Source organism: Lonchura striata, chromosome 1, assembly GCF_046129695.1.
Source record: "Lonchura striata isolate bLonStr1 chromosome 1, bLonStr1.mat, whole genome shotgun sequence".
Taxonomy (NCBI): Eukaryota; Metazoa; Chordata; class Aves; order Passeriformes; family Estrildidae; genus Lonchura; species Lonchura striata.
The window spans coordinates 50,791,820-50,809,126 of record NC_134603.1 but is presented as its reverse complement, the minus strand read 5'-3'; the positions used below and the strand labels follow the sequence as shown (position 1 = coordinate 50,809,126).

General features: G+C 40.3%; 1 long non-coding RNA gene across 1 annotated transcript in view; it reads left to right on the top strand.

The window, feature by feature from the left end:
* LOC110467856 (uncharacterized) overlaps positions 1–16,888 on the top strand; it is a 35,668-nt gene extending 18,780 nt beyond the window's left edge. Inside the window, exons 2-4 of the long non-coding RNA XR_002464931.1 lie at positions 726–815; positions 1,997–2,148; positions 16,537–16,888. This is a non-coding gene — a long non-coding RNA (uncharacterized LOC110467856). The remainder of the gene's footprint in view (positions 1–725; positions 816–1,996; positions 2,149–16,536) is intronic.
* The last annotated feature ends 419 nt before the right edge of the window (positions 16,889–17,307 follow it).

Here is a 17,307-nt window from a genome sequence, read left to right as displayed (position 1 = left end):
TCAAATACTAAACAGACACCTGGAATCATCTCTGCCTGGATATAGCAATGAGTAAATGTTCCCACACATTGTAGCAAAGGGGTTGGGGGAATGACTGCTTTCATAACTTATAAATCCATCATTAAAATTACCTATTTTTAAGGAAGAAATATTGCAATAATAAAAATGGTATTTTTTTAAAGCAGCTTGATAAAGACTAGTTCCAGGTTGTCTGTGAGACACTGGCAGAACCATAGCATTTTCAGAAAACAGGTTTCTGCTTCTCAGATGTTCTGCTTCTTTTAGTCCATTCAATGGAAATGACAGTTCAGGGTGAACCAGCAAAAAGTTATTTAGTCTAGATCAAAGGTTAAATTTTCAGCTCCCCTCTCTAATAATAAATAAAGTTTTGAAAACATGTTTTGGAAATGATATTTTGTGAAATGAATTTCAAGGTGGCCTTTTAGGGTAGTCAGAATTACAAGAGCCAATGTGACACACATTTTGTAGGAGAGGAAAAGAAAGAGCTCGTGTATAGGGATTTAAGTAAGCCTATAAAAACTGCTCATGTTGAGTTGCATTTTTTCTCCAGCTGAATTCCTTCTCAGTTGCAGTTTACCAGTTAGGTTCTCAAATTAAATCTACAGTTTTCTGTGCAAGGGAAGGGAAAAAATAATAAATCAAAACTAATGAGATATTCTTTATACTACTGACGTCTTTATTTTTTCTTCCTGCGTCACTGCTAGATTTGAAAGGCAAAAGCAAGGAGTGAAACTGAATGTGAAAAATGAAAACTGCCCACCTGGTGAAGAGAAGGGAAGGAGGAAATCAGAAGGGTGAGTTAGCAATTCCTTAAGCACATGCGATGTCTGTAATTTTCAAACTTGCCAATTGCACTAAGACACAGAGAGGAAGGGATCTGATAGGGAGAGTGTTTGCTCTTTCACAGACAGACTTGTGAGAGCAGTACATCAGCATTTTGCCGAGGCTGTGTGTAGCACATGCATAGCTCAACACAGGCACAGAATTGCAGCCACAGGAGGGAGGAAGATTCTCACCTGCTTCCCTCCCCTGCTCTCTCTGCCTTCCCTGCAGCGAGAATATTGACACAGCCCTCCCTTTCTCCAAGCTCAAAATCCAGTGAGTTAAAACACTTTGCCTGTCCTTCTCCAGATGTATCCACAAAAACCTGTGTTAATACCTTTCTCCAGATTTTAAAATCATATTATCCTTTTCCTTTTTTTTGCTCTGTGATTCTTTTGTCTCTCTCCTTTCCTAGCTGCTCCCTTAGCCCCAAGAATAACAGAGTGTCTAGACTGAGCAAACATTGAAACAGACAATGTACAGTTTGCTTTCAAATACACAAAAAACCAAACCAGGAGAGAAGAGATAAAAACTGGTGGGTTTCTTTTTCCCCCTCTCTAATCCTAGGTGTTATTGTGACAATGTAGGTAAAATATTTTCTGATGAAGGTGTTATTTTTGAATTTATAATATCTGTAAGTTCAGACAGTGGTTGAAAAGTTGTCACTCATCGGCTTCTGTGTCCAGGAGCAGTGGCACATTAGGCAGAATGAAGAGTGCAAGGGTGCTGCTCCAAGCTGTGCTCATCCATATCATTACACAATGATTAAGATCACCCGTAACCTTCTTGCAGTTCAGCAGGAAGCTATATCTAGAATTTGACTGTCACCAGACTGTATTGAATTTAGTGGGCCTTTTTGTTTCATTTACGTTACTGCTCGATTTTTCTTGTCTGGCAACTTCTGATTGTTATCCAGAGAGCCATTCTAATGTCTAAGAAATTAATTGATGCTATAATCTTCCTAGCATTTGTCTTCAGCTGCTATATTTAAATGATTATTTGTCTGAAGGCTGTTCTTCACATACAGAAATTTGGACAAAATTAACAGTGAAACCAGAACATTTTTTCACAAGTAAACCTTTGTAGTGAACAGAGAGACACTGAATATGATGTATAGCATTCTACATGGTTACCAAATTTGTCTTTAATCCAGGCATATAAATCTAAAAGTCTCGGCATTACTTCAGAGATGCTGCATACTCAGTTCTGCACTTTGTGGGGGCTACAGAACACCAATTCTCTACAAACCACCAGCTTGCAGGAAGATAACTAAGTATACTCAATCCATCTTTTCTATAAGACCAGGTATGTAAATATATTTGCTCATGACCAGAAAGCTTCTGTTATCCTGTTTTAGGATATTTGATTGCTGTTTCTGTCCATCTATCTCAACAATTAGCTCTCATTCTATAAGGATCATAATTTCTTTTGCCTGAGATGCATGTCTGTGGATGCAGTAGAGGATTGGTATACACAAGACATAAGTAGTGAAACATCAACCTGTATTTTTGATGAGGCAGTGCAGAAGATGTGGATTGGGGTCTAAATCCAAGAACAAAGAGATTTTGTAAGTAGCTTGGGTGAAAGAAAACTCTTTTCCTTGCCCTTTCAGTTATTTTCTTTCAGCAAGGGATTGCTGTCTGGAGCCATCAAAAATTCCTCTCTTATATGGCAGATTAGAACTAGAACTTCTATTGCCAAATTGACTCATCTGGCTTCCCCAAATCAGAACATGTATTTGTAGCCACTCTTACTTTATACTTGGTGCCTATAACCTGTAACTGTGTTGTTAAGACCATATGTCTTGTCTTGGTATGTTGCAGACTTTCCAGGAGACTCAGGCAGTCAGTGCAAAAATACATTCTGACCTAGGACCCTCCCTGGCTTTCACTTTCAGGAGGATACCTGGCCAAGGTTTAAAAAGTGACCATTCCTCATAATAATTCATTATAAGTTGTGGGCAGCAGCATATATTCTTCTGGTAGCCATTACAAGTATAAAATACTGTACTTTGCAGCATAGAGAGAAAGCACAGTGTAGCAAGTAGTGAGAAGAGCTGACCCTTCCATCAAAGAAAACCTGATTATCAGTGAATTTTCATTTGTCTGTGTAACACTCAAGACACCAATTAACTACCTGTCTTTCTCCTATTAGCAATATCTACAGTGTGCTATGTAGGAAAAGAGTCTTAGTCAAAATTAACAAGGCACAAAGCACTGGTTGAATAGCAATTAGCAGACAGTGTCATTGCCATATCTTCCTAATAAGATGAAACAATAGAGAAGGAAATGTATTCAGCATCTAATGGATGGTGTAGATCAAATAACATCTCAGAGATTTCTGAAGCAGCATAAACAGAATGGCTCCCTGTTGTGAAAAGTCATCTTGGATCAATGGTAGAACTGGAATAATCGCTGGCATGTAACTGATGTGGGGAAGGGAAAAATACAGCATACTGAATTTTGTGTTATCAAATGAATGGCTTCATTTGAGCCTGCAAGAGTGTTTCACCAACTCTGTACTGGACAGGAGACAGACACTAATGGGGCTGGTTTGTTTTTGCAGACAGATATCTGCAGTTCCACCCTTTCTCCCTCTTGTTGCCCAACCTCAGCCCAAGATCAACATGATTCAAAAGCAGGTTTCATTTATCTGACATGCACATGTGCTCCTTTAGGGGATAGAGGCTTAAATAAATGGTCTGGGTTTTGAGGTCATCTCTGTAACAGGATTAAAAATATTAACTGGCTCATAAATTTGTTTTACCAGGGTAGCATTGCCTGACTGAGCCTGTATCATTTTTATTGCTAGCTACAGTTATGTTTATTGACAGACAAGGATTATAAAATGATGACACAAAGCAGTAGTTATTCTGAGATCCAGCAGGAACAATAAATTCTCTGCCTCCAGTTCTGGAAATGTTTCAAGGCCTTTTTCTTCATGAATAGTTACTCTATAAAGCCACAGTATTTTCCTGACTAGCATTACTCATTTTCTTCACCTGTGTTGCTCTAATCAGTAGAACAGAAATGCAGAAGAGAGTGGTATAATGCTACAAAATTTACAAAGCCCTAAATACACAGAGCTGAAATTATATTTTTTCTGTAAATCTTAGTTGCCAACATCAACAGCAGAGTTTCTTCTGCCTAGGGATATTTCAGTACACAAAAACAAAAGGAGCAAAAAGGCAAACAAGAAAACATGGTAAACATTACGAACTTCAGTTGGAGAGAAAGAAATAAAGAACATCTAAGCTTTTAAATACACAACAAAATAACACAAAATCAATATACATCAGAAGTCTGTTGAAGCCCAAGTTTTCAAATGTTAGTTATGTGCTTTAATGACACTAAGAAATTGGAGGACATTTACTGCCCAGTGCAAAAAATGATTCAGAGGTGGCCTACTTCACTTTCAGTCTATTTCAGATGTAAAATTTTTCAAGCCTCTATTGTTTATCTTATCTTCCTGTTGCCCTTTGAGTGTTTGTTTACATCCTTAACATAGTCTGAACCCTGAAACTACTCAAAATGAGGTATCACTGATCTCAATAGTGAGATTGATACTGAGACACAGAAGGGTTGAGACTGCAAAGGACCTCTGAAGGTCATCTTGGCAACCTATTTGCTCAAGCAAGGTCATCTTGAGCCACCTAGAGCTTCTCACCCTTCACAAATGAAAATTAATTTGTCCAGGAAAAAGAGATATCTTTTTTTTGACATAGTAGTGTCACGCTGTTGCCACTGTCCTTGTCCTCCTAACTCCTTCTCTGCCTTATACTGCTTCCTGAGTGTTTTCTCCCCAGTTTCACATACACAAAGCACTTCTATTGCAATTTCATGTGCCTCTATCAAATTTCCATCAGCTGCTTTTGGAACAATTTCCTATTTTATGGAACTCCTTCCAAATTTGAAAGCATCCTCATGATTTCATCGTCCAGATCATTGATCAGCAAAGGATTGAATAAAAATGGACTCAGAAATACACAATTTTAAATGTCCTCCCAGTTTGACAAAAAAAACAGTGATAGTTTCTCTTTGATTTTGTTTTCTCAAGCAGCTGTGAGCCTTCTCTGTGGTGATTTAATCATATACCATAATTTGCTTATGAGAATGCTCTGTAGGAGACTCAAGAGCCTTACTGAAGCCAAGATAGATCACATCTACTGCTTCCCCCTTATTCACTTATCCTGTCAAAGAAAGAAATTAGATTGGTTTGATACAATTTGTCCTTGACAAATTCACATTCACTAGACTATTATTACCCTCGAGGTGTTTATAAATTGATTGATTGATCCTCCACCACACAGCTTCAGTTCAAGGAAAATCACTTCAGCAGCATCTACTCTCATGTGTAGCTAATTGGGCTCAGTTCTGTGATTTCAAATCTACTTCTGTAGGTTTGGTGCTGTGTTTCCAAAAAGGCATCCTAACTATCTTGACCATGTGTTCTCTTCAGTCCCAAAGCTAACCAGGTTAAATGAGCTTTACCTGCCATACTCAAGGGCACCAGAGCTGTGCTCATAAAAATATCATGCCCCCTCTAAATGAGCTCTCTTTACTACAGTATCAAATATAAAATCACTGCCTGTTGATGGGGTTCATGCTACTGTGGTGCATGAGTAAGAATATTTTGTCATTTATGAAGTGCAGAACCCAGTAAATGGTATTATTTGTAAACAATATTTGCAATTTATGTAAATGAAGCTGCATAGAATCTCCTTAATCTCCTTTTTTTTTCCCAGGAAGGGAGCAGAATTTCAGTTTTCTAAGCTATTTGACCCTGAGGCTTACATTTGGAATTCCATGCTGATAGACACTACATAATTATTATTTTAATTGGAAAAGCCATAAAATATTCTACTGTGTCTCTTAATTCAAATGTTATAGCTGCCACATAGGGCTCAGTCCTAGAGTAGTTTCAGCATAGACATACACTGAGCACAGTTGGCTTTTTGCTCAGAACAAAATAAATATTTTGGTACGACATCCTCACAATGCAGAATTTCAGTTGAAAGGCTGTTTGAATCCAAATTGACCACAAGTATGCTCCGCTTTTAAACACTGGAAATTTGACTTTTACACTTATGACTAAAAAAGAATTTATTAACTTAGTTAATGTGCACAGAGACCTAATTTTCTAGTTCTTGCTTCAGCAAAACTCCTGCAGCTAAGCAAGGGTAGTTTCAGTTCAGTGTGAGATGATCCCAGTGGGTTCAGTGTGAGATGATCTCAGTGTGCTCAGTGTGAGGTGAGCTTCAGACATAGTTTTGTCCTCATTCTTGTTTGATCTTGGTCCCCTGTAAGGTTCTGCCATTGCAAAACTTATGCACAGAAATTCAGTGGGATCACACTCACTAAGATTTTAGAATTCCAGTACCTGTTTCCTATTTGAGAATCAGAAGAAAATATTACTTTCCTACATCACTTTTTGAAGAACTGAGACACACTTTTAAGGGCCAGAGAAGTACCAAAATAATAGACTGTTTGCTTCAAAGATAATGCAAAACACTGAATAGGTCATTATGGAATAATTTAATTTGAAGAAACATTACCACAGAGCAAAATGAATAGATTAATTTTGCTATTTGTTTTCTTTCTCTCTTTGGAAACATATAAAAGATACCATTTGTAGAACGATAACATTTTTTTATTCCGTCATCTACCAGTGCAAATATATCCATTTTCTTCATTTTGTAAGCAGTTAAATTGCACTGACTGTTTATATACACCTGTGAAAAAAATACATCTACCTTAAGATTTACCTGCCCCCTCTTCCATCCATCACTAAGGGCATGTTTGTGTTTGGCACAGGGGTACAGCAGGATGCCTGAGGTTGGTTTCATCCCAGCTTATATGTCCACATATTGTTATACAGAGCCCTGCTGATAACATAAGGTGGAAGAAAAACAGTTCTAGAACACAGCACTGTATCTGCACCACTAAATCTTCCCCTCTCATCAGGTGGTCTGGGGCTGAAGCTGTGATGGAGCTGGGCAGCTTTCTATGCTTCTTTTCCATGTAAACCTCGCCCAAGAACAGTTGCATCACTGTTTTCATGTTCCTGCTATTTAAAAATGCATTTCAGATTAATTACCTATTAATTTGAATATGAGAGTTGGATTGAATCTTAGTTCTCTGCCATAGTTTTATCTTAAAAACAGCAACAAAATGACTTTTCTTTGTGGCTCTGTAAGTACAGCTAGCTAAGAAAATTGTTCCCAGGGCTGTGTATGCCCCTTCTGACACTGCCAAGGTTACTTGTGAATAAGAATCATGTTTGTTTCTGCTACATCAGAAAACAATTAGTCTTCATTGTTTGCCAACCAGGAGTAATCAAAAGCAGTAGGGAAATAAAATGTATTTTCTGGTACATATGAAGATATACAAAAACAAAAGCAAAAATGCAAACTATAACAGGGGAAAACTCCTAGCCTGCCTCTTGCAGGAAAATAAAGATCTAGGTATTTTACAAACAGATTTTTTTTTTTTTTTTGTCTTTTTAGTGAAGACGTTTGATGGGCAAAACTCCAGATGCATGGTAGAGTGAGACAGAATAGTTTTTCTGCTGTGGAAACAGTTAAGGTCAGAGTGCACATACAAGAGCTGCTTTATTTGCTTAGGTTTGATTTGAAAAGGTGGTTTTAGCAATACCAATGGGGAAATTTAGCTCCTTTTTACTGGTATGGAGAAGAAGAGTATGGCTATGAGTAACCAGGAATGCACATTTAAGGTACTGACACATTGTTCACCACTGTAATTACAGGATAGACAATTATCTAGGTTTGAACAGAGAGTGGATATTGAAAGAGTTGAACTGCTGGCTATATTAAACTGAGATCTAGAAGCAGTAAAGGATTTATAAGTAAAAATATTAGGTACAGATCTGCTCAAAACCAAAAACACCTAGTTCACTGAGCAGAAACTAAAGTCCAGCTGGTCCAGAGAATCCTGAGCAGGTACCTGATTTTTAGCTAGTTAGCAAGAAAAAAAAAAATCTTCAGGCTGTATGCCAAACCATCCAAGGGAACAGAGGCCTCTCAATGTCGTTGGGACCCAGAGCCTGACAGCTCAGGTGAGGAGCTGAGTTTTCTTCCTGAGAAATCACAGGATGTTCCTGCCTTTTCTGCAATAGTATCTGCCCAAGAATTGGGCTCAGGGGCTTGCCAAGCCTGGGGGAAGAGGAAAGGGAGAGAAGAGGGGGAGCAGGGAATGTAGAGAGCAGCCTTTAAAAGAAAGCAAGAACACTGTGTATTTCTATGGGGCACAGTCCAGTCCCAGAGATGTACTCATCTTTTAGAGGAATTAGACTATCTTCTGATTGGTATTTGGATCTCAGTATAAAATGAGTAAGAACTGTGCCAAACGTCCTGGCCAAAAAAGCCAAGCAAGTTTAGATACTGCTGGCCAGCTGCTAAGCAGGTTTTTTAAAAACATTATAGTTCAAGATTTATTTACATGAACACTGCAAATGCAGTTCTGGAGAAATTTTTTGGGTTCAGTAACCCATGCTTTACATTGTATTGGCAGATTACAAGGCCCTACAGCAGCCCACTCCAGTCTCCTGTGCTGTAATCCAGATGAGGTTTCTTGTCCTGCATGCAGTACGTGTTTGCCACAGGGACCCTGTGTCCCTTTAACTCTGTCATAACTTCCTTTAACAGAGAATGTTCAGCTATAGACAGGCTTTCCAATAAACTAAACTAAAATTAAAACTTTTTTAAAACTCACAAATTTGGAAAGGTAAATCTATCAATTTTAATATATAAACTCACCATAGCAGAATATAATTTGTAAAAAGAACCCAAACACGCTGACAGTCAAATCAAAATAATTCAGTTTGTAAATAGCAGGAGGACAACAGACTGCCTTTCTTAGACTCAAATTCTAGACTAGCATTATACACATTGTTAAAACTTCTTTCTATGTGTAAGCTTTTCTACAGAATTTATCCTGGAGTATCTAAACCTTGTGCAGCTGCTCCCTCACTGTTCTGTGATTATGTGAGAAGCCAGCTGAAGGCTCATTTTTAGGCTTCTCCTTTTTTGTGGGGTATTGCTTTACTGCAGTTATTTAACGAAATGCTGCGTGTGACAAAAAGAGTTGTTTCAGAAATAACCTTGTAAAAGTATTTAAAGCCACAAGACTGCCATTCATCTGCTCACCAGTGGTTGTAATCTCCATCCATGTTGCTCCCATGGGTGCCAGGATGGTGCAGAGTTCCATGGGTACAACAAGGGGTTTGAAATGGGGACAAAGGCATAGAAAATAGGAGAGAACACACTGGTAGTTGGAGTGGGTAGCTCAGGTGAGTGCAGAGAGGGGCTAGGAGAAGAGAAGGGCAGCACACAGCTGTGCAGAAGCAGCCCCTTTGCAATATGGCAGGGATGCAGTGGTCCTCAGCTGAGGCACCCTGGGCTGTGACACTGTGACATGGTGACAGTGCGTTATCCTACGTTAACAAATACCCAACACGCCAACCACAGCTCTGGTAGGTCTGTCCAGCAGGCTTGGGCAGGAGCAAGAGTCTCCCTGCATCCAAGGGAGCTAACACAGAAGCTTTAGAAATAAGTAGATCTGCAGATTAAACCAGTGTAAGGTCCTTGTTCTGCTGCCAAAGCACATCTTGACCAGGAAGCCTTGTGCTGTTTACCTTACATACTGCATGGCAAAATTTCCTCTAGGTTACCACTTAAGGAGGTGAAAAAAATATTTTTTAAGGAAATATTGCCTTCAAAGAAAGCAAAGCATAACAATTCAACAGGCTGGGAATGCTTAGGGACAGTCTGTTATGACAGATGGCTGCTTAACAAGAATGGTCTCTTGACCAGGTTTCTCTGTCTGCATTCCAGGTGCCTGCACGTAAGGAAGCAGATTACATGTGCTGTTTCAAATGTGTATCGATTTGCCAGTGGGGAGAGAGAAAACTCCATCTTTGATAAAGAATTTGATTTGATGATCATTTACAGACCACACCACATGAAGTCTTGACACTGTTTCTTCACCCTAATTACTTTGTGAGCCATCTGGTGCACCTGCTGTTGCAGGGAGGCAGGAATAACAGTTTTAGACTCTCCCTCCCTTTTCTTTTCCTTTTTATCACACTGAGATAGATCTTTTAGGTGAACATCCACCTGACATGGCCAGACAGTGCAGATGTAGACGCAGGTGCAAACTCGGTCAACCATGCCTCCAGATGGCTCTTACTTATTAAGGCAGCCAAAGTAATAACCACAGACAAAGGGCCTCCAAGAAAAAAAAAAAAAACAAAAAAAACCAAAAAAAAACCAACAAAAAAACCCACCAAAAACCAAAGAAAAACACCCAGAAACAACAAGACCATCCTGCGGGAAAACACTAGGTTCAGAGATGGAGTTTGTGAGGATCCCAAAGATGCAATCAGCTTTAAATCTATGGTGGAAACAGAACTTGTCAAGTCCCCTTGAAGTTTGGATGAAATGGCAGACTGATAATTGAGCAATCATGAAAATGGTAAAAATGCAATAGAATCTCCTGAAGGCTGATTGCAAAAGCATAAGTGCCAGAAGCTAGATGCCAAGATAAAAACCATGGCTTCCTTTTCTCCTGTTGAGTTAACTAGTTGGCAACTGAGAAAGCCAAGAGACAAAAGCAACAGGATATTTTATATTCTGATTTCTTTTAAACACTAGAGATATCACATTTCCAGTGGCTGAACTCTAAGCAAACAAACAAGAGAACAAAATGAAGAAATTGTGCCCTCCCTCAACCTCTCTTTCTAATATCTTTAATTACTGGTCTACAAAGTGTGGAAGTTCAAAGGAATGAGTTTCAGGCTTGGGAAGCTGCCTCATTAAACAAGTTCATTTGGGCAGAATAAGCTCACAGGAGTCCAGAGGCTGCCTCTGCTCAATTGAATGAGCTCCCCACTTGTTAACCTGAGTGCTCAGTAGAGAAAAGGCATCAGGAAAAAAAAAATCTTTTTCAACCAGCTATTCCAACATACTTCATTCAGGACTATCACATATGAGTTGAGGCTTTTTCTGCCTTGAGGGACAGCACAAAAAGGTCCCCTCATCTTCAGTGATCATTCCAATAGCTATGCTGCCTAAATGAGTGTTCCACTGAGCAGAATTAATTGCTGCTTTCCACCTGTGTTTTCTTGAGAGAGGATTTGTGGCAGAGTGCCCAGCAGACACTGTGCTTCTGAGGACACTGGGGCCAAAAAAACAGCATGCAAAAGTGATGGGAGGTGCAAATCCACAGGCAAGACTCCCTTGGCCCTGCCATGCTGCTAGCAACACACAAAAACCTTCAGGTTTGACTGAGGAGCAGCCTCAGTCCTGATTCAGTCCCTCTGCAAGGTGAGAAGGAAACCAGGGGGGTGGGGAACTTCAGAGTAGTAAATCTTAGTGAGAGACAGGATTGCAATGCACACAAGTCATGCTAAGTTCCCCAGTTCCAGTTCACAACAACTCTGAAAATGGTTTACTGTCTCCTCTGGAAGGTGCTCTCTGAATTCTCCTGCCTGGAGGGGTCTTTAAAGCCTGAGGCCTATGTGCCATCAGCCCAAAGAGTTTCATCACCATGAAGGCAATGAGATCCCAAACCTGTCTTATAATTCCTGACATACACTAGACAATGAAGCCAATTGCATCTCTCTCATATATCTGAGCAACATCCTTTTGTCCAGCTTGCTTTCTTTCTCAATGGCTTACTCACATGCTTCTGAGGCAGATAAAGGTACAGTTTGACTTTCCAAAGAGTATTTCCTCTCCTCTCCTCTCCTCTCCTCTCCTCTCCTCTCCTCTCCTCTCCTCTCCTCTCCTCTCCTCTCCTCTCCTCTCCTCTCCTCTCCTCTCCTCTCCTCTCCTCTCCTCTCCTCTCCTCTCCTCTCCTCTCCTCTCCTCTCCTCTCCTCTCCTCTCCTCTCCTCTCCTCTCCTCTCCTCTCCTCTCCTCTCCTCTCCTCTCCTCTCCTCTCCTCTCCTCTCCTCTCCTCTCCTCTCCTCTCCTCTCCTCTCCTCTCCTCTCCTCTCCTCTCCTCTCCTCTCCTCTCCTCTCCTCTCCTCTCCTCTCATCTCACAGGCAAAGAGAAAGGCAAGAGTGAATGGGGGAACTCATGCCTCGACATTTTTTATGAAGTTGTCTGTCACTGCCATAAATACCAACACAGTTCAGAAACCTTGAAAAGTAATATTATTTCTAGAATTTAGAACTGAGAGTTTTGTCCTTGGACCAGTACCTCCTTCACAAGCCCACAGCCGCGAGACAGCTCCTGCCACAGGAGCTATAAATGCTGCATATTAAGCAGCAGATGGAGAAGGGGAGTGTAAGGAAGCAGTAAGAACTTCCCCACCAGCCTGATAGGCGCTGTTCTTAGCAGAGCAAAACCTGACTGTTGCCAAGGTTTTGCCAAGGTATGTTAGCAAAGACATAAGAAAAGGGAGAGTTTTACTGAGACTTTGAAAGAGGATAATACAAATAAGAGATGAACTATATTCTTGGTGATCATGCTTTTTCAAAAATTCTTTTCAAAACAAAACACAGGGACAGCAAAGCTACTTCTTAAGTCCTGTACTCTGTTGTGTGGTGAGAACAAAACTTTCCCTAAACCCCCTGTTTTATTTATTGCTCATTCTAAAGTTAAACCTCTGCCATTCTTTCTGGAAACTAAGCCAGTTAAACCACTGCAGAGATATATTTAGGACAGAGGAGTTGTAGGGGACAGCTGGAGCATATCTTAAACTCCTTTACTGTGGCACTGTTTACCCTTGTCACTGGGCCCAGAGTGAAATATCTGGTACTCATATTTTAATGAATGACAGCCAGGCAAATTCAAGTAATAAAGTTGTGATCAGGTCTTCCTCAGCAAAACAAGAATTTGGCTAAAGCTGTATTTGGTTTGGTCTGTAAATATATTGTCCTGTTAACAATATCACCCAAAGGCAGCCTTAAAACCGGAACAATTTGTTTTTCTGAAATCAGAGCTTGCAGTGAGTGCTAGGATTTGGATGTAAAATCCAAGGACAATGTCTATGTCTTTTTGACGCTAAAGATTCACAGGGTAATTTCTGAATTCACTGAAGGGTAGTTATCACTAATGCTGGGATTTTCATGGCAAGACTGTGCTCTGTAGGATGTTTTACAATGTTGTCTCTTTTCTGGGCTCACTGTGATCTAGAATACATGTTTATCAGTTCACATCCTGCATTCTGAACAGTCTGCATTGGCAGCAAAACAAATTTTATATCACTTATTAGTGATATAAATCAAGCATTCCAGCATTTCATTAATGGCAAATCTGAGGCTCATAGCCAGAAAAGGGAACATTAGGCTCCCCCTTTCAGGACAAAAAGATTATTCTTGCAGCATCTTGTCCCCAACTCCAAATTTCTTCTTTTCTGTTTTAAAGATGAATTTTAAATTGGCAATGCAGAATGACAGGGCTAAGTGAGAGCCTTTGTGACACACTGTCATATGCAAGAAGCAGAAGGAAGACCTTACTTGTCTGGCTAAAGCAACCCAACTCCATAAGAGAGCAGTGTAAGAAATGAACAAAAATGTAAATTACTCAAAAATTGTTTTCAGTAGCATTGATGCAAAACTTTGCACAGAGGCAAGATTCTCAGTGGTTTCAGGTAGCTGGGTGGACAAGCTCTCCATGGAGCAAGGTTTCAGGCATTGCAGTGAAACCTGAAGGATTACTGAATACAGGAATTTGCCCTTGGACACTACACTCACACTGGATTTTCTGTCTAAACCCATGACTCTGTCTGGGTGAATCCTGATTTATATCTCCCTATGAAAAGGGAGCTGAAGCCATCAGTGAAATAAAGTCTCAGGTCAGTGGTGGTCTTGCCTGTGTGAGAACTGCAGTTCATACAGGATCAGTCTGTATAACCCTGGCCAGTCTTTGGCATTTGATGAGCAAGTTACCTTTATTTATAACATGGTACAGCAGGACGTGTTGCTGTGACTGACTTACAGCAGCTGCAAGGTCAGAAGTTTGATATGCTGAGGGAAAAGTGTCCTGGCAATGCATATCTGAAGATTGTGTTGAATCAGGGATATGTAAAAGGTTAAATGGGGTAAGTCTAGATTTTTGGGCTTTTTTATATCTCTGACCAGCTTTTCAGAAACACCCTTGAAGGATCCTAAAGAGCATTTTCTATAGCAGAATGCTGAATTTACCTTTTTTGCCACCTTCTTTGACCTTTTTACCATCTCCTTGCTTCTGTTTTGTAAAATAAGAACCACTAAAACAACCCTATCATTAAATCCACAGCATCTATTCCTTCATTGATTCTTGAGAGGCGATAACAAGCTCTGCTAGGAACATACTTTAATAATTATACAGCTATTATTATCATTTTGGCTTTGCTAGGATTTCTGAAAGATAAATTGTGCAATCTATTTATAAGCTTGATAAGCAAAGAGGACCTAGTGTCCTTTCCCTTTACTAAATCCATGGTAAGTTGCATATGCAGAGTGAAATCAACTAAAAGAGCATCAAACAAAGCAATGAGGCTTCTAATTAAGCATAATCTTGAAGTAAGTGAGTGCAAGAAATACCTCAGCAGAGAAGGGAAAGAAAAATATGTATTTTACACATAAATACAGACATTTCAGTAAATACTTGGAAAGTTAAAAACTTCCATGAGTAGTCCCATCCGCACTAACACTTATCCCAAGAAAAATGGTGAGGGCAAAAAGCAACTCCAGGAATATTTTTGTAGGATACAATTTGAAGGAGATCTCTGTTTTATTCATCTGGTTAGTTACGTGATATTTATCTGCTCATTTGCGAAACTGGATTTTGTAAGCAAAAACAAATGGCAAAAAGTAGCAGGATAGACAATGAAAAATGAAAGCACAATTTCAAGGATGTCAGAGCTAGGGCTGCAAGCATGAAAGCAGTACCAAAGACAAGGCTTATGGATGGGGTCCAGATAACCGTTTCCTAGCAACAGGAATACTATTAAGGGAGATGATGAGGTCCAGTTTAATGCGTTTATCCAGTGCTTTGAAGGACAAGCAGCATCAAATTCCTCATTTTATACAGGGCTACTCAACCAGGTTCTGTAACTGTCTTTACAAGAGGAGTTTCTACAGAAATCAGTCCTGCATATATACCTCTATATATCTGTATTCATTTATTAGTCCTTTCCTAGCAGAACATGGAAATAATCTTATTTATTGGGATACCTGCTTTGTGTTATTAAATTAGATACAAGACTGCAATTAGTTAAACACAATTACGATACCTACAATACCTTTTGGTTTTATTTCTGGGGTATTTAGACGGGCTCACAAAAAATTTGTCACAGTACTTATAAGTGTGTATTGTAAAAGTTACTTTGTGGGTTAGCTTTAATAAAAACCATCAAAATGAGTGGTTGACACCACGCAAAACTTCTGTGAAGGAGTTTGATAACTTTGGTAAAAACATTGCATAATTCAGTAAAAATGCTTTGGAGTCATTGTTCAACAGCAACATTTATGTATACATGGAAGTGATTAACACCAAAGCCAGAACTGAATAAAATGTTCAAATTGAGAAGCATGGAGGAAATTATACATTCAACAGCCAAACACTGAAAAAATTAGTTGCTGCATGTCATTGTTCTTATGTTAGTGCAGTCTTACTCTAATGAGTTTCAAATACAGAAAATTAATGATCACCATATTCCAGATATCTTCCCAAGGCAACTGTATTGGTTTTCTGTCCTGGTCTGGGACATGGCCAGGCTTTGGTATGGGGCAGCTACAGGGGTGGCTTCTGTGACAAACTGCTAGAAGCTTCCTACATGTCTGGCAGGGCCAGTCCCTGGCAGCTCCAAAGCTGGATGTTCCACTGACTGAGGCCAGGACAATTAGAAATGGGAATATTGCCTCTGTGATAATGTATTTAAGAAGAAAAAAACATTATTGCACAGTTAATTGTGGCCAGAGAGCAGAGTGAGAGTCTGTAAGAGGAACAATTCCACAGGCACCAAGGGCACTGCAGAAAGGTGAAAGAGGAGAAAGAGATGTTGCATGTGCTGGAGCTCAGATTCCCCCGCAGCCTGTGGTGCAGACCATAGCGAGACAACTGTGTCCCTGCAGCCTGTGGAGATCCATGGAGAAGCAGAGATCCACCTGAAATCCATGTAGGAGCCCTGTGCTGGAGCAGGTAATACCCAATGGAGGCTGTGACCCTGTGGCAGACCTGTGGAGAGAGGGGCCCTGCTCCCAGACTGGAGCAGCCTGTCCTTGGAGGACTGCACCCCATGGAAGAGTGACCCACACTGCAGCAATTCTGGGAGGACTGCTGTTTGTGGGATGGAGTCACATGGAAGCAGTTCACAGAGAGCTGTTGCCCATGGGATGGACTCATGCTGGAGAAGTTCATGGAGAGCTATCTCCCATAGGAGCAACCTCAGAGTGGAACAGGGGAACTACTCCTCTCCCTGAGCAGTGAGACAAACAACAGGGGATGAACTGCCAATAACCCAGATTCCCTGTCTCCCTGCACCTCTGGGGCAGGAGATGGGATTGGGAAGGAGGGAGGGGAAGGGAGAAGGTGTTTTTAAGGTTTTATTTTTCTTCTCATTGTCCTATTCTGATTTTGTTAGCAATAAATTTGACTGGCATCTCTAATTCAAGCCTATTTTGCCTGAGATGGTATTTAGTTAACTCATTAACCCTTCATTCTATTTTCTCTCCCCTTTCCAGCTGCAGAGGGAAGTGAATGAGCAGCTTTGGTGAATGCCTGGCACCCAGCCAGCATCAACCCACTACATCAACCTCAGAGGACTGCCTTCTGATTTCCATGTCATATGACCTTTGGAAATTATTCCTCAAATTTCTTGAGGAAAAAGGACAAAACAAAATAGGATTTGGTAACTTTTACTCTGTTCTTTTGCTGCTCAGGTTCTAGTTAGTACCTGATGTTTGTGGGTTTTTCAGCACTGTATCAGAGGTCTGATTCTCCTTTTTGAGCATTTGGCAGATCCCTAGATCCAAAAAACAAATTCTAAGCGCATTTCTTTCTACATCCCAAAATAAACATGATGCAATGCTCTAAGATGATAATATGATGCAATGTTATCACAATGTTACCACAGCTATCCTCTGGGAAATTTTCAAAATAACCCTTGGCAGAGAACTGGTTTGGCATCTCTAGTTCCATTAGCCAACAGATGCAGTGGACTCAATAGCAGCACTTTTAGGCTAGGACTAGCAAAATTTCAAGGTTCTCTTATTATAGCAAGAAAACAAGTATTTTTTTGCTTTCCTTCCATTTCCCTCAATGTGAATTTTTGCCCAAGTCCACCCCTGCCCAGCCACGCCTAAAAAGCAGTGGTCTCCACAGGGGCTGGAAAACTGCTGCATCAGTATCCCATCCCATTTGACAGGAGATGTCTGGAGCAGTCTGAAGAAATGCCTGTGGGCAAGCTCTCCAGGTGGGCCTGCTGGGGTAGTAAGCTGCCTAATGGCATACTG